Genomic DNA, 20,602 nt, shown 5'->3' with positions numbered 1-20,602 from the left:
AAGGAGTCAGTAGTATTTCTAGTGTTAAAACATTTATACATGATGCATTTTGAGCGGGGAGAGATCCAAAACTCACTGGAGACCTTGATTTCTCTAGTCTTGGGATTAAGCCCTCATTTAAGTCATTTCTGAACTCACTGTCAAGTAATAATTCAGATTTTATAACCTTTCATAAGAGAATAATTCAATTAAAAATAAACAAGCTAATTAGATTTAAATAAAGCTCCTGTTGTGACGAGGAACAGGAAATGAAAGATCAAGGATTGTTTGTGGAATTTATTTGATAACCCTCTAAATGCACTGAGGAATAGATTTCTTGTTCACATTGAATAAACAGGCTTCAATAATTCAAAGGACTCATTCCTAGAGTTTGCAAACACAAAGTCTCACGCATTTGCTTTAGAGATGAAGAAGGCAGCGCTAATCCTGGTAGGATTTGGACGTGTAAATCCCAGGAATTATAGAAACCCTTCCAGACTCGGTGCTTCACAGCACTCTCCTGAGTAAAGCCTCCATACTACAAAGTGGGGCAGGAGGCACAGAAAACACCTCAGTGTTTACCTTGAAATGTTTTTCTACTTCTGACTCACTTATGGGTTAGAGTTGGGGAAGAAGCATCTTCTGGGGTGTGAGGAAAGAAAAGCATAAAAGATAGATCTGCCTCTGAACGCGTAGGTCTTGTCTGCTCAAGATATCTGTCCTTGTGCAATTACCTTTTCCCTGGAGGTCTCCAGTGGCTGCTCCTAGCAGCAATACTGCAAAGCTTGTGGCACTGCTGGTAGGACCAGTATGTGCCTGTGCTTGCAATGTGCAGAGGTCATGGAGCTGTTACCATGGCTCCTGGAAAAGCTATGCTAGCACTGAATTTGCCTAGCTGTACGACAGGAGAGCTTTGAAACAAAAAAAAAATCCTGTGCTCATGATACTGTTGGTAGCAATGAATACTTGCATAAACACATCTGAGAAATAAGATCATATGGTAGATGTTGACTCTGCAACAGTAAGACGTCTTCTCATAGGCTGCTCCAAGAGGTTCCACCAGTCCTTTGTGCCACAACAAGGTCAAGAGATTGGCCGATGGCACCATGTGGCTCCTTTTCAAGGTTACCATTTTAACATACAAGACAGGGAACCTGTCCAAAGTTTCTGTCGCCAGCCTTTGACTTGGGAAATTGTATTTTGATTTCTGTTCTGCAGCTGATTACTTATGAGACCTCAGGGAAATAATTTAGTGTCAGATTCTTCAAGGTATAAACACCTGTTTGTTTTCCATGGAAATTTGTTAAGGTTAAATGCTAATATCTTGACATCCTCTGAGGGGCATTTGAGTTTGTACCTGGGAAATGGAGCTGGAATGATTCATATACTTGATAAATGCAGCAACAATTGTGAAGTTGTCATACCTAATAGGTGTAGAAGTCATAAATTCACTGCAGATAGGACTACATGGTTCCTGATGCTAATTTGACCTTTCTCGTATGAAAGGATGTTTTTGGCTGCAAAGACGAAATTCTTGTAATACTGAGATCACTGGCAAATTTTATTATTGGCTTCTGTAGATCCACTTACTCCTTAAGAAGTTTTATTGTTATTTATAGTCCTTTTCCCAGAATAATTGAAATAAAGCCTGCATCACTAAGTCTGCAAGTCAGTCACGAAAAGAAGCATTCAGCATTGGTTAAGGCAACAATGAGTTTGTCTAGATGGAAAATGACTGCACCAAGCAGATGGCACACGAGCTAAGAGGGATTAGGAGGGACAGCCCCACTGTGATATTTTTCTCTAGAGCTTGAGAGATTTATATTCAATTGTCTTCTCAGGACTAGAAGCAGTCTAGCCAGGATAAAGTGATGTCTTAATACACTTCTCAGTGGGGCTTTAGTTGCTTTAGTTCTTTGAGTGGGTTCATTCAGGGTCTCTGTGTGGCCTGGTATTTGGCCATGTAGAAGTAACCTGAGACACTTATTCTAAGAATATATTGGGTTGGAGTTCAGCATTGTAAATAAGGATTGTATGTGGCCACAAGCTATGACTTTCTGCTTATGGCTTTACTGAAAGAAAAACAGAGGGCTTCTGCCTCTGAAACCTCTTAGAACCTGATGGTTGTTTTACTCCTTTCATTTGACCTCCGGTGTTTACCATCTTCCCCTTTTGTGGTTGCCCTCTCCTACCTGTCAGACATTAATTTTCCATCTCTTCCTTCAAGCACAAGCTAGCATTCCTTTCTCTTTGTGTCACTGTGCATACATACCGCAGGGAGCACCATTAATAGGAGAGTATACAACCCTGCACAAAACATTCACTCTTTTCTTCCTCCTGGAGAATCAGCAGAGGAAAATTCGTGAAAGATTTTTTTATCTACAATTATTATTATTATTTTACTATTGAATATAAACAAAGTGAAACTGCTTGATACGTGCCTTGTATCCCTAAGAGGCGCTGCCTTAAATTAACACACTTGTAGAGCTGTAGTCATGATTAAACTGACAGATTCCTCCTCCCTGTCTTCAGAGAATACATATTTTTCTTGCATCCTTTCAGTCTGTAGAAGGATCAAACTTGTTGCAGGGTACCATTTATATAAAGCTGGATCAATCACAGGAAATAAACATGGCGGCAGGATACCTCTTTTTGAACCTTTGAGATGTTCTTAGGGATGCTTAAATGTTGATGTCCCTTGACATCTTTTCTTACTTCACAGACTTAAGCAGTTCTTATGGAAGTGGCAAAGTGCTATGGACTGGTCAGTGTAGAATCTAGGCAACTAAAAGCCAGTGCAGCACACTTGTTGGGAGTAAAGCAAGTTAATTCTCAGCATTCATTTTCCTTAAAGAAGACAGAATTAGTTTATAGCAGACTGGCCACTGTAACAAAGCAATCCTCATTTAACTGCTTTTCTTGTATCAACCACTGCTCTTACGGTTCAGAATTGGTTAGGCTGACTTATGACGGCTCTGCTGGAGAGGAACTTTTTGCTGTATGTTTGTCTGCAAAGGCTGCGGGGGAAAGAGGGAATAAAGCAGCAGAACAAATGTAAAAAGAGAAAAACAAACAGAAACCTCTACAAAATAGAAAAATGCATGTGTGCATTCAGACTACCTTATCATTGCATATTAAATATTCAGAATCCATCTGTGAATAATTTATGCAAAGGTATTCCAGTGCTGACACCACTTCACTGGGTATTTGCTATTCCAGGGCGTGTGGTTGCTCACTTATTTCTGTGTGCTGGTTACCAATCTCTACATATGTGACTGTTACCTGTAGCTCTTTGGAGTGAATATATCTATTTGCCAGGCTTTCCCTATGTGCTAATACATTTTGCTTTCAGCTGCGTGCAAAAACCAGAGATAAGAGGCTGCAAATATTGTCAGGGGGAATATTAGTACCAGAGAAATTGATACCTCTATGTTGGCTTTTGTCATACTGTGCTCTGGTTGTAATGACTTTATTTCTAGGAGGACAGAGACGAAAACATGATGAATGCAATGATTTTTCTGCTTTCTTCCCTTCCTTACTCCACCTTGTTCTCTATTAGATTGGAGAAGAGAGAGGGGATAAAACAAGCCATGGTCTGGGCAAGGCTACTCATTTCCTTGTTGCATCACGTGCTCTCACTGTCTTGGCAGCTCAGAGGCTTCTCTGGTGCATTTTCTCACCATCCAGCATAGGACAATAACGCTCCCTGTTAGGGCTGTGTGGTGCTGCACATGAAAGGGACATTAATAAGCCTGGTGAATTTTCAGTTTTCTCTGAAGGAGAATTTAGCTGTGTTCTCTCCCACTGTGCAAAATGATAATGAGGCAATCGATTGCAAACAGGTGCAGAAGGAGCTGCTTGGAGTACCAGAAGCCTTTGCACTCAATTGCTGCGCTCAGCGCCTGAATCTTAATACCCTTCCAGAAAGAGTGACAGAATAATAATTCCCATCTCATGTTAAGGTAGAAAGCTGTTAAATTCAGAACCTTCTGGAATTAATGCTGCTCTTTTCATAGCTCCACTGAATTTGTCAAGATTCTTTCAGGAAATCCTCCAGTAGCTTTTTCAGTATTTGTTTCTGATTCCTTTTCTTTTTTAATTGTCACTGAAAGAGTGGCATGGCACTTTGCTTTTCCCCTTTGATAAGATTTTGTCTCATCTTTTCTATACGCTTTCTGCCTAGAAGCTTCCACATGTACCTCTTGCACTGAGAAACATATGTACACATGACTTGAAAGCCATCTGCTTCTCTGTCACCTAAAAAGCTTTGCACAGGAAGCTGATGTATAATTTATAGTCGAGATTTTTGTCATGTTTGAAATATGAACTTTTTTTTTTTAAAGCATGGCTACTGAACTGAAGATTCTTTTTTTGTTGCACAGACACTAACAACTAACCTCAGTACTGCTGCAGATACTAACTTGAGTACCTAACTTGGTCAATACCTGCTCAGTACGCACTAAGATGATTCTACTTGCTTTGAAGAATATGTCACCCTGTAGCTCCAGCAGTGCACGCTCATCTTTGTTGCTCTTCTCTTTTTCATAGGGTGAGAAGTAATGGCCTCAAATTGTACCAGGTTAGATTCAGGTTAAATATTAGTAAACATTTCTTCTCCAAAAGAGTGGAGTAGTGATGTCTTGGAACAGGCTGCTCAGGGAGGTGGTGCAGTCACCATCCCTGGAGGTGTTCCAGAGCCATGCACGTGTGGCACTGAGGGACGTGGTCAGTGGGCATGGTGGAGGTGGGCTGATGGTTGGACTGGATGATCTTGGAAGTCTATTCCAACCTTCGTGATTCTATGATTCTTGCCTTCTCCATTTAAGCCTAAAACTTCCTGTCTCACCTGCCCATATGGGATGCAGTCTAGTCTGCCTGATACCCTCACTGAAGAGCTTGTGGATTCAGAGAATGCTGTGTCCACACAGCAAATGCATCCTAGGGGACAGAGGAGGCTGTTAAAGCAAAAACTCCTGTCTTCTTCCTCGGACGAATACCGGGGTTGCTTCTGGGCTCACTCAACATTGGATATGACAACATGAATAGGAATATAAATTGCCTTTATGGCTGTTTTCAGGAATTCCGTAAGCAGCAGATTAAATGGAGCTCATTGCTGCTGCTCTTCAAAATGGGGTCTTCAAACCAAACATAAATAGTAGGCAAGTTGTTGGGGTCATGGTACGTCACTTTATCCCTTGTCGGGTGGTCTTAAGAAAGTCCTAATATCATTGTCAGAGTGCTTGGATGTCATACAAGCTATCTCATAGTTTAATAACCACTGAAAATATTATACCTTATTACTTTGGGTACCTTTTTTTGTGCCAGTATAAAAATGATATTTCTCAGTTCTTGCATGAGCATCAAAAAGCAATGCTTCCTGCCCTTAATTCATCACTTCTATGATTGCTCCTTCACTTCTGTTGTTTACCATTGTGTCAGGAAAACCATTTCTGTTTTGGCTATAGCTCACACTGTTTTACTGAATTTTTCAGGAAGTAGGTTTGACTGGGCACTTTTTTGGTGCTTTTTTATGAAGGTATTCCTATGTAAGATGCAACTGTTCTTTGATAGAGCCGTAACAGGAATCCTGAAGGAGGCACAAAGCAGCTCTTTACCAGGGCTGAGAGCTCTCATCCCCACGAGGGCCTGAATACAGCTCATTGCCACAGCAGGGACAGGTTGTTGCTGGAAGAGGAGTGTTGTAAGGACAATTGTTTCATTAATATCTTTCCTGCCAGCTCCCATTCATTTTTCTTTCTGTGCTATGTGTGCATCTATTTTCTGGTGAAGATAATACGGGATTTTTCTTTCTGAGTAATGAGCCCTAAAATACAAGCTTTCCAAATACATGAAAGAGACTGAAGCATTCTTCCCCTCATGCTGCTCCTCCTGATGCTGGCAGCAGCTCACTGGTCCCAGCGGTGGCCTCAGTGGTGCCAGGAATGGCCACAGGAGCTGTGCAAATGGGAGCAGCAGGAGGCTGTGCCTGTCTTATGAGCCATCCCATCACGCCCCCCAAGGACAGACAGCGTTAGAAGTGAGGGTAGATAGTTCTAAAAGGACTTCAGAAAACTTTACAGCTAAAATGACTTATGTCTTTTGAAATGAGGTATGTTGCTGTGCTGCATCAATAAATAACCTGTGAAGGCCACAACAATATTTGGTGCTAGCAAAAGACAGACGCTGTTCATCAGTGAAGTCAGTTCTTTTAAAGAGTTCTGGGGAGCTCTTGTCTGTCCAAGTTACTGTAGACCATTGGTCTGCATGGCCAAGATCATAGGAAAAAGCAAAGGACAGAAGGATAGAAAACCTCCTGTCTTTGATCTCTAGATTGTACTGCAGAATTCATTGTGTCATTCTTACATTTCTGTCAGCAGCCAGCAAGCATAAAACCAGCTCACAGCTGCTTTGGATTAAATGGATGCTTTAGCATCTTCATTTTGCGATGATAAAATTATGTTACCTTGGCATAATGCCATTTCATGACCCCAACAGGTCCAGGCAAATACTGTTCTGCTGTTTATTCAGCATCTAAGCAAACAAAAACCAAACAAACAAACAAAAGAAAAAGAGGAAAATAAAAAATCTTGCTTTGGAACAGAATATGCTCAAGTTTTCTTTGGCAAAATGAAACCAAAAAAATCTATTGTGCCAAAAGCTTGAATGAACCAAAAATGCCTTATTGGATCTGAGTGGAATGGTTTGCATTTGGATTATTTAAACTCTTCTTCCTTTTTTCTTTTCTTTTTCTTTTCTTTTTTTTTTTTCTTTTTTTCAAATGAATGGCCCTCTGAATGGATAAGCTGCAAAATTTTATTGCAAACTTTTGGAATTGAAGGCTTTGCCATCTTCAAAAATCTTTCCTATCCTCAACTTTCAGCCAAGAATTTACCTGAATTGAACCAGAATTTTCTTACTGTTTCCATTTATTTTTTTTCTGTCAGACTTTCCTGTCTGTGGAAAAACATCCCCCAGATCTTTTCCTCTTCCCGTTGAACTGATTCGTCTTTCTTCTTGTCCTCTCCACCAAATATTGTCCTATTTTTACACATTTTTCTTTTTGCTTTTTATCTTTTCTGGTAAAGAACGTTTCAGTTTTGGTCCCTCATAATTTACAAAGTTCTTGATGTTTGTTTTTGAGAGTCTTTGTCAGCTGTACTTTGGCCCTCCTCTGCTTACTCTGTAATAAAGCTGCAGACTAATGAGGAGTGAGGCAAATTGTATTTGTACAGTGGGTGGTCCTGCCAATGCACTTTCCTCATACACTTGCTTTGAATTAATTTTGGAGAATGTGCTCTTTTTCTCCCCAGAAAACCTTTCCTTTTCACTCAGGAACACTCGGGGAAAGCATAAGTGTGAATTTGATCAAGGAGAGATGAATCAAGGATTCATGTTTAGATTGGCATGTTACGTGCTCTTGAAACACATCATGACTTGAGGATGCTTGGTTCTGCCAGGGGAGCCTGCAGTCCTCCAGGCAAGTGTCCATCTTTGCCCAGAAACATTTCTGTTATTGTTTCTTTCTTCCCTGGCCCAGAAGCTTGGTAGTCTGGGCTCTTCCCAAAGCGGATATACTTGTGGGCATAGGCAGCCACTGCAGGGCTTCCAGTGCGCTTGTAAGGTGACTGTTCTCTACTTGTATTACAGAAATAAGAATTCTTAGAAAGAATTTCCAGTGAACTCTCCAAAGCCAGAATCTGGGGTTCTTCCCTGAGTTCTGTACAGTTGATATCTTTCCATCCATCCATTGCTTGTGCATTGTAAGTGTCCGGTAAATACAGTGATTAAAATGAAATTATTTTGAAAGGTTGAATGCTCTTTCTAAGGCTTATAATCTTCTAATATTGAAGAAGTGACCTTTTAGGATGAGGTTTTCTATGCCTGCTATTTCTGCATAGGTGTATTAAAAGCTCTTCAATTTATGTGTCGTGTGCATGAAAACCTGCTTCTAGATGGGTCAGGGGAAGTTGAAATATGAAAATAATGCTGTACTTCTACATAGAGTTAAGTGAGCTTGAAAATAATCCTTGCAAGAATTTTATTTACAAGACTAAATCTGATCAAAACCTGATTGTCTGAAAGCTCCAAAGTGGCATGTCAATAACCCTTTAACAAGAAAACTAATCAACCATTCCAACTATCACCTAGAAATGATGAAATAAAAAGATTCTTATTATTTCTACTTTTAAATGTTTAGGAGCCATGCAAATGCTCACTGGAGAGAGCCAGATGGGTCACTCAACAGCAAGAGTACTTTATGTACTTGTTCCTAGTTTGCTGCCAACACTTTCCTCCTAGTAAACAGGTAGGTTGCCCCCACTGCTCCTGCTTTGGGTATTGTGCACTAAGATTAGAACCCACCTCCAAACTCCCTGCTGTTGGGGATGGAACCTTCCCCTATGTCTTGTTCCAGTTATCCGAGTGAGAGGGGAGATTCTTTGATATAACAGGAGTGAGATCAAGACACAAGCATGGTCAGATGTTGTCCAACCAGTTTATTATCAATTAAAGTGATGGGAAAGGGAAAGGCTGTCGATTATTACGAATTAGGGCAATGGAGAAGGGAAGGTGGACAACAGGAAAGATACAAAGAGAGCAAGAATTATGTGAAGCAGGGATAGTCACCACCAAGGATCCAGCAGTGTCCCCTTGTGCACTGTTCTGATGGTCCAAGGCAGGAGTAAGGGTGTAGGGGGGAGGTGTGGTGGCAGAATGGCTGGCCTTAGGCAGCAAGCAGGTAAACAGTAGGCAACCAAGAGTGGGTCCAGGAGAAAAAGGCAGCAGGTGAGTGTCATGTCACGAGGCATCTGATATCAGGCACACCCCATTCCTTGGTTGTAAGTACCTTTTTTTTTTATCCTCTTCTGCCAGAGTGGCATTCCTGGGCACTTAGGTTAGAGTCATGTGCAGCAGCTGTGAGCATGCAGGTGCTCTAGACAGTCATTTCCCTTGAGATATGCTCACAGAAGGCTGGCATTGGCCAATTAGCAGCTGATTATCTCTGGTGGCAGCTCATCTCTCCTTGCCCCTGGTCTGCAAGTCTTTGCACAAAAGATTTCTTGGACTTGTCCAAGACTTGCCTGGACTTGTCCATCTGTTGAAGCTGTCCAACAACAAGCTTTCAGACAAAGGTGCAGAAATGGTTTCTTACACCCTGGACAAAGGATCTTTATCAGGAGCTTGCAACTGAGCTCGGTTTCTTACTGAGATGAAAGAGATGGACCGTCATTGGCACATTTGTGAAGAAACCTGTTTCACCTGAAAACAGTGCTTCCCAGAGAAACCCAAAGGTTTCTTGTTTTCCCATTATATGCTCTGACTTTCTGTGCTACCCCAATCTTACACTGTCCCATATAAAGTTTGGAAGCCCTCAGCTCTAGCTGTGTTAGGGATCAAGGATGGACTTGAGAAAGCCCGGTTGGTGTAGCAGCTCCTCTGATGGTGTATGTAGGTGATGGGTCTGCTGGGGCCAGGGTTTTGGACGTGCCTGAAAGCTGGACTCCTTCTTGGGTGTCACATTCTGAGTTACACAAGCTTTTCAATCAGCTGGTTGGACCTTTTGCAGATTGGGTCAATTGCTTATCAATCACCACATGATACAGTCATAACCTAGACTCAGACATAAAGTAAAAGGTAAGTCATTCACTCAGCCCTCAAAGGAAGAAGACAGTGGTGGATGTGTTCCTGGTCTCCAGTGGGTCATGAGTTTTGCCGTCCAGTAGCAGTTCTGGTCTAAGTGCTGATAGGGCTGGCTGCTGCCTTGTTTTATAGACAGTACTCCCTATGCTGTCACACTTTCCTGTTCCAGGGTGAGTATCACCATCAGCCCAGCACCTGGATATTGATAATGCTGAATGGCTTAGCCACCCTATTGCTCAGCTCTCATACTCTTAGTGACTCAGCACTAAGGTCTTGGTAACAACATGCAGCATGTGTAGAACAACCAGGGGATCAGGCCTAGCCAGCACAGGTTCATGAAAGGCAGGTCCTGCTTAATCATCTTCATTTCCTTCTGTGAGCAAGTGATTCGCCTGGTGGATGTCACCAGGAGGGAGGGAAAGGCTGTGGATGTAATCTACCTAGAGATTAGTAAAGCTTGGAGAAGCTGGCAGCCTGTGGCTTGGACAGGTACACTCTTTGCTAGGTAAAGAATGGACTGGATGGCTGGGTCCAGAGTCTGGTGGTGAATGGAGTTAAATCCAGCTGGTGACTGGTCATGACTGGTGCTCCCCAGGACTCAGTGTTGGGCCTTTCCTGTTTAATAGCTTTATTGATGACCTAGATGAGGGCGTTGAGTGCACCCTCAGTAAGTTTGCAAGTGACACTGAGATGGGGGAAAGTTTTGATCTGCCTGAAGGTAGGAAAGCCCTACAGAGGGAACTGGATAGTCTGGATTGATGGGCTGAGGTCAATGGGATGAGCTTTACAAGACCAAGTGCTGGGTTCTGCATTTTGGTCACGACAACCCCATGCATTGCTACAGGTTTGGGGCAGAGTGGCTGGAAAACAGCATGGAAGAAAATGATCTGGTCATGTTAGCTGACAGCCATCTGAATGTGAGATAGCAGTGTGCCCAGGTGGCCAAGAAGGCCAAAGGCATTCTAGCTTGTATCAGAAGTAGTATAGCCAGCAGGAGCAGGGAGGTGATTGTCCCTTTGTATTCTGCTCTGGTGAGGCTTCAGTTGAAGTACTCTGCTCATTTTTGGGTCCCTCACTACATGAAAGATATCAAGGTCCTGGAGCTTTTCCAGCGAAGGGTAACAAAGCTGTGAGGGGTCTGGAGCACAAGTTTTGTGAGGAGTGGCTGAGGGAACTGGGATTGCAGTCTGGAGAAGAGGAACTCAGGGGAGACCTCATCTCACTCTACAGTGATCAGAAAGGAGGTTGTAGCAAGATGGGTGTCAGCATCTTCTCCCAGGTAACTAGTGGCAATGACCTCAATTTGTGCCAGGGAAGGTTCAGGTTGGATATTAGGAAACATCTATTCTCAGAAAGAGTGGTGATGCATTGGAACAGGCCGCTCAGGGAGGTGGTGGAGTCACCCTGGAGGTGGTCAAGAACCATGTAGATGTGACACTGAGGGTCATGGTGTAGAGTGGTAACAGGCATGGACTGGTGGCTGGGCAAGATGATATTGGTTGTCTTTCCGACCTTAGTGAGTCTATGATTCGAATGTCTTTTATCACCCTGACAATGAGTGTCCCTATGCCCTGGTGCCAGAGAGGAGAGAGAAGAGAGCAGGGATGTGCACTGGCAACCTACTTATGTATTATGGATATCTGTCTTATTACTGATTATGCTAACCATATTGCCAGGGGTCGTGAGCAAGGGTTCGTATCATACTGGGGTCCTGGAAGAAGATAACATGATTCAGGAGTTGTTTTCCTTTCAGGAGAAGGTTGTCCTGCTGAGCCTCTCTGAACTCAGTCACTTGTCCAAGTAGGCTCTCTGTTGCCAAGAAATCTCCCCCTGTAGCTTAACAAACCTAAAAGTTGCCTCATCTCTGACGCCTTTTGGGTGTAGCTACATCCTTTATGGCTTTTCATGTTTTGTTTTCAGGCAATTTCCTTCCCTCTATGTGGACACCCAGGATAAACGTGTCAGTACTTCTTGGCAGCGTCTCCTGCAAAGCTCAGCTTGGTCCCCCCAGGCGCACTGCCAGAACCACCTCTTACAGAGCCTCTTACCAAATAACCTGTTTTAAACTCATATTTTAAATCCAAAATTCCCAAAGAATCTTTGAACTTTTGATTCAGAACAGTTGGGATGATGTTGCAAGAGGGCAAGAAAATGTGAGCTGGGCTACTAATTGCCTCCTGGGATCTTAGGTCATCAAGAAGCTCTTGTTTTCTTCTAAAAAGTGATTTTTTTCTACTTGGCTGCTTCTGTAGACCTTGGATTTGACAAACGAGCAGCCAAAGAAAGAGCTCAAGACAAGCTATTATAACTCAGTCTGTGCAGGCCCAGGAAAACACTTGGTGCCTGGAGAATGCTGGTGTCTCTGGGAGTCAGTAGCCCCAAATGCTTCAGATGCCTTCCTTTGCATTTCCAGTAGCACCATCCACATTTCAAGCTAAATGTGTGCCTCCATTTGCTGACCTACATATGCTGAAGATGTTGCATTGTGTGGCAGGAGCATCTCACATGGAGAGTGGAAGGAACTATAGGTATTGGAGTTGTGCAGCTTTTTGGGTAGATGAGCAGAGCTCTGGCCAAGGTTTAAACAGGAATTGCTGAGGATGACATTAGAAACCTTGTTCACATTTGCCTTATCCTTCCAGTGATTATTTACTCTTGTTGTACTTAAGAAGGGGACCTGGGATGGGGTTATAGAACAGGATACTTGTTATTGCCAGTCATATGACAGACCTGCTTGGTTTTATGTTGTCAGATTTCTCCAGCTGCATTTATATGTGACCGAGCAGTGTGTTTGCAGTGTGGTTGCCAGCCCTGGCATCTTCTGTTTGACTGCCTCTGTGCCCTGACTCCATCCCTTGCGTGGGAAAGAAGAGTCAATGCCCTGTGCCACACATTAGCTGCCAGTTTCTTGGCTGTCTTCACTAAGCTTGACAACACTCTTTTTCTACTCCAAGGCTAACACAGTACGCAACAGACTGCTAATTTTCAAGCCAGAGATTCACAGTTGTGGCTATTGGCACTGGTGTGTTTGCCCAGGGTTTCTGTGTGCTGTATAGGAACATGACGAGAAGCTCAGAGGACCAGGACCTTTTTCTTCTTTGATGATGCAGATTCTACTCTTCATCTGCTGGCAAGGTGTATCTCAAGGCATCTCGTAAACAAGAAGGTGTATTGGCACAGTGTTGAAAAGGAAAGCATCCCAGATCTGCATCCACATGGCTCAGCATGCTCTGAATCTCTGCTAGCTCCTAGGGGCCATTTTAGCGTAAAAGTTCCATGATAGAGTACCAGTGAAACAGACCCTGGTTCTGTTTCCTCTCTCCTTTATCTTTTCAGGAAATTCACTCAACTGGTTCAAACTCAGGGCTTTTTCCTCAAGTGTTTTACAGCGAGTTAGTAATACCGCCAGGCTGTCTGCCCAAGGAGAGACCACACAATCATCTGCAAACTCTTGATGTGAGACCATGCTTGAAAATAAATCACAAATGAGGAACTGAGCACCTTTTTAAAAAAAGCACTCCTAGATTGTTGTAATAGTAATTAGTGTGATCATAATGGGAGCTCCTGAAAGGCTGATAGAGAAGTTCATTGAGATGGTTCATCGGATCAAACAGTATAAAGTGAGAAGTGGCAAAACTGAGTTAAAATTCTCTCCAAGCATCAGAACGATGTTGTATGAAGTTTCAAATCTCTACAAATAGGCAGCAGAACAGTTTGCTTACCTCACATCTGAAATCCTATAGTGAAACTTGAAGCAGAAATTATTAAAATTCCAGACTTCAAAGGCAACATGTAGTGGTGTGGGAGAAAAGAAAATAGCTATTCCAATCTATTTTCATATCAGCTTATTTGGAATCTGAATCTTTGTAGCCTCACTGATATAATCAGATAGTAAATATGGCCTTCTAGGCTCACCAGCCTGGCTAGCTGTGGGCAAACTTTCCTATGTATCAGGTCTTCACTGTGTAGGTTTTTTAGTTATTTACTTTTGCAAAATAAAGCAGTTGAATTCAACTTTTCATCTGATGATATGTGTGGAAAAAGACGAAGCCATGTTGGAATAACCTGAACTTTAGAAGGCTGTTGATATTACACTTTGCCTGGAATTCTTAGGCTGATGGGTCCCAAACTGTCATTAAAAGATGAACTCCTCAGGAATTCACATGCAAGGCTGCGGCTCCAAGCACCTTCGCTTGCTAGTGGTGAGGATTTAAGCAGTGTTTTACTCTGTAGCTCTTTTCCCAATACTTTTCTTTCTTTATTTTTCTTTTTTTGCCAGGATGGTTGGTTGTGCAGTGAACCAGATCAGGGATTTGATTAGACTGAAAATAACTATTTAAGGCGTGCTGGACTTGTGTAGCTGTTGCCTCAGATTGTTCTACTAATGTTACAGCTGTGCTGTGTAATGGCTTTGGCCAGGATTAACATTCCCATTTGAGTCCCTCTGCACTGCTGAAGAGATGCAGAGAAAACAAACCAGCCCCGTATTTTATTTTACTGTTATTTATTTACTCCCTTTGCTTGGAATGATGGCAAGGAATAGTTTTACAGTAAAAGATGAGTTGTTAGATGTAGAAAGTAACTTACTTCTATGTGCATGTTGACTATGTAACCAAGCATGTTTTTTGCAGTTATCCTCATAGAATCCTAGAATCATAAGGACTGGAAAAGACCTCCAAGATCATCCAGTCCAACTGTCCGCTTACCACCATTATTTCTGCACTGAACCATGTCCCTCAGTACAATATCTAAATGTTTCTTGAATGCCTCCACAGATGGTGACTGCACCACCTCCCTGGGCAGCCTGTGCCACTGCAGCACCACTCTTCCAGAGAAGAAATATTTCCTAATGTCCAATCTGAACCTCCCCTGGTGCAACTTGAGGCCATTCCCTTTTGTCCTACCACTGTTACGTGAGAGAAGGACTTGGAGGTGCTGGTGAATGGAAAACTCAACATGAGCTGGCAACACGTACGTGCAGTCTGGAAGGCCAACTGTATCCTCCTGGGCTATAGCAGCAAAGTGGTAGCAGCAGTGTGTGGAGGGGATTGTTTGCCTCTGCTCTGTCCTTGTAAGGCCCCATCTTGGAGTACTGTGACCAGGTCTGGGTCCTCTATCAAAAGATGGATGCACAAGATGGAGATTGGGGCTAAATAGTCCTTAAGGTCCCTTCCAACCCAAGGCATTCTACGATTCTGTATAGACCTAGTCCAAATTGAAAGATCACCTGTAAGGAAAGCAGAGTAATGCATACAAGAAAATACAACTGTGGGATATACTACTTATGTACATGTCAGCAGAGCTTCCTGTTGTGGTGTTGTGAGGCTGTAACCCAACTTTATGCTGTCAGTATTGCACAGAAGTGTAATAGATTGAATTTCTATGTGGCAGCTTCCTCTGCAAAGAGAATTCTTTACAGATTCATGCTTGTTTAGAGCGCTTTGAAAATTCAAATGCTGGCTGTGCTGAAGACACAAGAATTACAACTTTCTTATACACTTACGACAGAATTGATATTAATTAAGTTTCTAAAATAAGGTACAATTGCTTGCAAAATATTTTAGTGCTCTACCATGAATGATGAATGGGCAACTACCACAAGCTTGTAAAACATGTAAAGATGTGTACTCTGTCTATATGCTGTGGGAGTTTGCAAAGCCATTAATAGGCATAGGAGTGACTCAGTTTTAAAGGCTGTGTTAGCTGTGGTATTTAAGATCTCCTCCCTTCTCTGTGAAGTTGAGTGGGGTAGGAGTGCTTGATAGCTTAAAACAGCCTTCTCTTGCAACAGAAGGGTGTGTAGAAGTGCAGGTAGATAGCACCCTTCTGTAGGCAGCAGACACAGCTTCTTTGTGGTTAGAGAGGACTGTGCCAGTGGGACAGTAGACAGGTGAGATCCTTTTCAGCAACCTGTGTAGTATTCCCACTGCAATGCTCCAATGCTAGCCTCCAGAGGGCAGAGTACTTTCTGTCCCTGGGTGAGAGCCAGAGTCACGTTTGCCCTCAAAGCCCTGTGCCTTGTGCTGCCCCTCATCAACTGACCTGGGGCTTAGAACTGATTTTCACCAGGAAATCACACCTGGGAACACGTGCTGCTTCTTGGCCAGCACAGCTGACCTGCAGGTAGAGGCCAAGAGCATGCAGGGGCCTGGCAGGAGAAGCTTTACCCATCTGGTGTGAGTGTTGTCCAAAAGTTGGGTTCTTTGCCTGGTATACAATGAGCCAGTCTCAAACACAGAGATGAAATATTGATTTATTGCAAAGTTGCACAAATTCATGTGCTAGGGATTTTCTGTTATGCTTTTAATACGTATTCATATGACTTGACCACTGCTTGATACAGGCTCTGGTTCTATGATTGGTTACATAGTTTGCATGTTATTAGATAATACTTTTTGATATTGTGCATGCTCACTGGGGAGGATTTCCAGATGGCATGGAGTCTTCAAGCCAAGGGGTGTGATTTTTAGTATTATAATGAGGATAGTTCAATTAAATATGGGGGCTAATCTCCCTTTCTCCTGTCTACTCTAGTCATACTGATTAAATTCATGTTTAGTTCACGTATTTCTAAGATATTCCCATCTTCAAGAGCAAGCTTAGTAGTCAAATTGTGATTAAGAATTTCCTTACTTAATCACTTTTAACAGTTTCAAGATGGACTTCTGTTGTAGACAAAAGCACGTTTGCTGTATCTAAGAGTACCCATATGTCTTGTATGTAAGACTTGTACAGAGATTAATTCTTACTTGACTGATGACAGGAGCAGAGTCCAACACCCAGAACTGTTCAGCAAAGCTCAAGTAATGGAGCAAACCTCAACAAGAGGCAACGTGGGAGGGAAAGGTGATTTATTTTGTATTTTCACTCAATTGTGGTCATTCTCTAATCGATTTTGCTCATTCATTCATACTAAGATGCTTGAAGATGTACCTGTGTATGGTTTGTCCAGGATAGTTTGTGGAGAGGATAAGGGAACCTTGTTATTTTGTTCTCACAGTGCCTTCTGGATTGTTCTTATTGCTGATAACCATGTTGATTTTTAAATGTGGGGGATTTTCTTGCACCTTTTGTACCAGTAGTCACTGACTGAGAATCGTTTGTCTCTACAGCTGTCCTACCTTTGTGAGTCAGGCAAAAATAGTTGATTAACTCACTATTCTTTTGTCTCTCTTTCTGGGTGTAGGCTGTCCTATTTAGGCTGCCCTTTGTTTTGTCAATCTGGATGTTTAGAGAGACTACAGATAGTTGTGCTGGGAACTTCACAACCTACTAACTTAAGTGCCATTATGATGCTATCCTTTTAAGCCCCTCTTCTACTTCTTCTTTCACACCCAGACATTCCCACTCAACTCCATCCCTATCAAAGCTGACATTTGCACTACAGTTTTTCACAAAAGAGGAGGAAATAAGTATAATGTGTCTACTTCTGTCCATCCTCTGTTGATCTAGGAGACTGAAGAATGGCATGGAGCTGCATCAGGGGAGAGTGAGGTTGGACAAGAGGCAAAGGTTCTTCACCAGAGGGCAGTGGGCATGGAACAGACTTCTCAGGGCAGTGGTCATGGCCCCAAGTGCTTGAATTCAAGGATAGTTTAGACAACACTCTCAGACATAGTGTTGTCCATGAAGTGGATTCGTTACCCAGTGTGCAGTGAGCCAATTCCCACATACTCAGGAGAGATGTTTTTTATGCAGGCCTGGGTGCTTGGTGGAAGTTTCCACAAAATAAGCACACCAGTGCAAATTTCTTCACCATATTTATACATTAAATTCACACATACTCCACTCATCTAATACCTATTTATCCTCATCTACACTGCAGGATCAACCATCTTGGCCTCTTGAAGCATTTATGTGCATCTCCTCCTTCCTTTGGGGGTCTTTAGTGGTCTCTAGTGGTCCTTTCTCCTCTTATCCAAATACGATCACACATTACCTAAGCATAAGCTGAAAGTTCTCCTTTTGTCAACTTCCCTTTATCCTTTCCATGAAGAGCAGTATTACTTGATTAATCAGATAACATCAGTGGCCAGGACATCCATGCTTTAGTATAAACAGTACTTGATCAAAGAATTCTACCTCTATGTTGATTAAACATAAACAATGCCCCCTATTTTCCAGTGGAAGATTAAACATTTTATCTGTTTCCATTACAATTGCATTTGAATTTTGGGTAGTCCTGTGTGGAGCCAAGAGGCCAAGAGTTGATCCTTGATCAAAGTTGAGAGATGATCCAAGGATCTGTGCTCCTTGTGGATCTGTTCCAAGCTGGGATTCTCTGGGATTCCATGATCTTCCTAGGTTATGATCTATTGAGGCTGGGAAGGCAGAGGACATAGGAATGTGGCTGATGCAATTTCCTACAGGAATAATTTCCTATTGGCTATGGATATAACCCATGTTTGTAAGTCATTTACAGGGAATAAAGTCAATATGAACTTGTAAAATTAAAGATAGCTCATGTGAATTCACAGGACCTCAGTACACCTGTCTCTTTTAGGGTATCTGTAATGAGGAGTCCATCAAAACAACTTTAGAGCTTCATACCTCTGTAATATCCAGGACAGCTTTATAACTTTTATGAACTAGTGTCTACAGGCACTGGGGTGGCCATGAATGTTAAAATGAGAGCCATAGGAGAGATCAAACTCCTTTCTGCGTACTGCTGCTCATCTTTCTAGAAGTGTGGGGAAATCAGGTGGATTACCTGCGTCTCCCCATGCCAGGGGCAACATCCCAGTGAATATATCGGTATTGGTATTCTACCACATTGGTGAATCCAGGAAAGCCATAGTAAACAGTCACTGCTGGAGGGACACGTTTTCCTTGGCACGGAGGGGAGGCTTCCTTCTTAGCAGCAAGGAGACGGAACACAGTTCAGTGCTAGGGTTATAGGCACATGCCGAATAAGCATGAGAGGCTTATTTCACTAGAAGGATGAGAATACTGTTATGGCTACATGCAACAGTCATGCTCCATGTATAGAGAAAAGTGGGAAGCTGGAGGAGCTGTGGGAGTGGCATCTCCCATTGCGCTGCTGGCTCATTTTGAAGGACCACTTCCCTGATGTTTGTCACAATGTGGTTTTCTCTCCTTTAAGCAGTAGGTTTGGATAGGTTGTTGTTGTCTGTCTCCCACCACTGCCCACTGAAATGTCAGAATTCATACTGCAGGCAGCCCGGCATGATAGACCTGGCCCAAAACAGTCAAGACAGGAGATTTGGTGGCATGTCAAAGAGCTGGCATGGTATTCCTGCAGAATGTATGGAAGGGACATGAGGACAGAAAGGGAAAATGGTGTACAGTCCTTTCTTCAAGGAGATGCATAGAGATGCAAGTTTCCTGAAAAAACTTCACCCAAAGACTTTGTCATTTCATACTGTTCCCAACCATAAAAATAAGAAAAATGACCTGTCTGTGCAAGGAGTTTGGAGACATTAATTAACGTTTGTGAAGCACTAAGTACTATAGCAATAAATTACATGGGAGATCCTGTGAGGATATTACTAATTGTGTATTCAGGGCAGAGGTTGAGTACCACATAGTAAATAAGGCATGAGGCCATACACTTAACAATGAGGATAAAACAAAGTAATGAATAGTTGCTCATTATTGTATGCCCTCCATGCACAGACAAAGGCCAAAGGTCTTGTGTAAAAAGGTATATGTGATCCTGTAATTAAAGATTGTGCAGTGCCTACAAGAGTTACAAGTTTTAGTTGTCTGGGAAACTTTAAATCAGGCATTTCCCACCTTCTGAGTTCTTAACTTTGCAACTCTAACACTTTTAATGTAGTCTTTTCATGTAATTCAGTAGAAATAATTTAAATATGATATATCTCCCACTTGTCTCACCACAGCTGGCAGTGAGCTCCTTCTCCCATGCTGCCTGGAGCAAACTAAATGGCTTCTTGAGTTAACTTTCAGTTTCATCACCAAATCCTGTCTCTTGGGCCTATAATTCCTGTCCATTTTTCTAATAAAATAACTTAGTACTTTTTCTTGACAACCTTGATTCTCTTAAACTTATGCTCCTGTCCCGTCTTGCCTTCTCTTCTTCTGTTTTCACATCACAGAGGTGAATCGGTAACATACCAATACATCTGCTTCCATTTACTAATGTAAAATGAGACCATGAGTGATTTAGTATTCTGCAATTTTCCATGTCAGACTAATTAGTTCAGAGAAGTGTTTAGTTCAATTTAAATTAGATTTTAATGAAATAGCAGCAAACTGACTTACTATATATGGAAACTCAGAGTGACTGTTCTCTTCCTCAAGAAATCTGAAATCCAGCATACTGCTGAAGTCAGTAAAAGTAAATAAAAAGCAAAGAATCAAGATGGGAATCATTCTACTGCTCTCAGCACCGGTGAGGCCACACTTCAAGTGATGTGCTTAGTTTTGGGCCACTCACTACAAGAAAGATATTGAGGCCCTGGAGCATGTCCAGAAAAGGGCAAGAAAGCTGTAAGGGGTCTGGAGCACAAGTCTTATGGGGAGCAGCTGAGGGAACTGGGGATTTTCCCTCTGGAGAAGAGGAGCACAGGGGAGACCTGATTGCTCTCTACAATGACCTGAAGGGAGGTTGTGGTGAGGTGGGGGTCAACCTCTTCTCCCAGATAACAGTGACAGAACAAGAGGTAATAGCCTCAAATTGCACCAAGGGATGTTCATGTTGGATTTTAGAAGCATTTCTGCTTAGAAGGAGTGGTTCTGCAGTGACACAGGCTGCCCAGGATGTGATGGAATCACCATCCCTGGAGGTGTTCAAGAGCTGTGTGGATGTGGCACTGAGGGACGTGGTCAGTGCGCATGGTGGGGATGGGCTGATGGTTGGACTGGATGATCTTAGAGGTCTTTTCCAGCCTTCATGACTCCATGATTGTAAGACACGTTCAGTTACTACCTAGAAATACAAACCAAATATATTTCAGTTTTTCAGTAGGAAATAAATGTCCAACAGTAAAATGGTTATAGA

At 42.5% G+C, this 20,602-nt stretch overlaps 1 long non-coding RNA gene across 1 annotated transcript in view; it reads left to right on the top strand.

The window, feature by feature from the left end:
• Positions 1-15,446: 15,446 nt before the first annotated feature.
• Positions 15,447-20,602, top strand: part of LOC112533564 — a 44,691-nt gene continuing 39,535 nt past the window's right edge. Inside the window, exon 1 of the long non-coding RNA XR_006933375.1 lies at positions 15,447-15,508. This is a non-coding gene — a long non-coding RNA (uncharacterized LOC112533564). The remainder of the gene's footprint in view (positions 15,509-20,602) is intronic.

This window comes from Gallus gallus, chromosome 1 (assembly GCF_016699485.2).
Source record: "Gallus gallus isolate bGalGal1 chromosome 1, bGalGal1.mat.broiler.GRCg7b, whole genome shotgun sequence".
NCBI classification, from domain to species: domain Eukaryota; kingdom Metazoa; phylum Chordata; class Aves; order Galliformes; family Phasianidae; genus Gallus; species Gallus gallus.
This window is presented reverse-complemented; position numbering and strand designations above follow the sequence as displayed.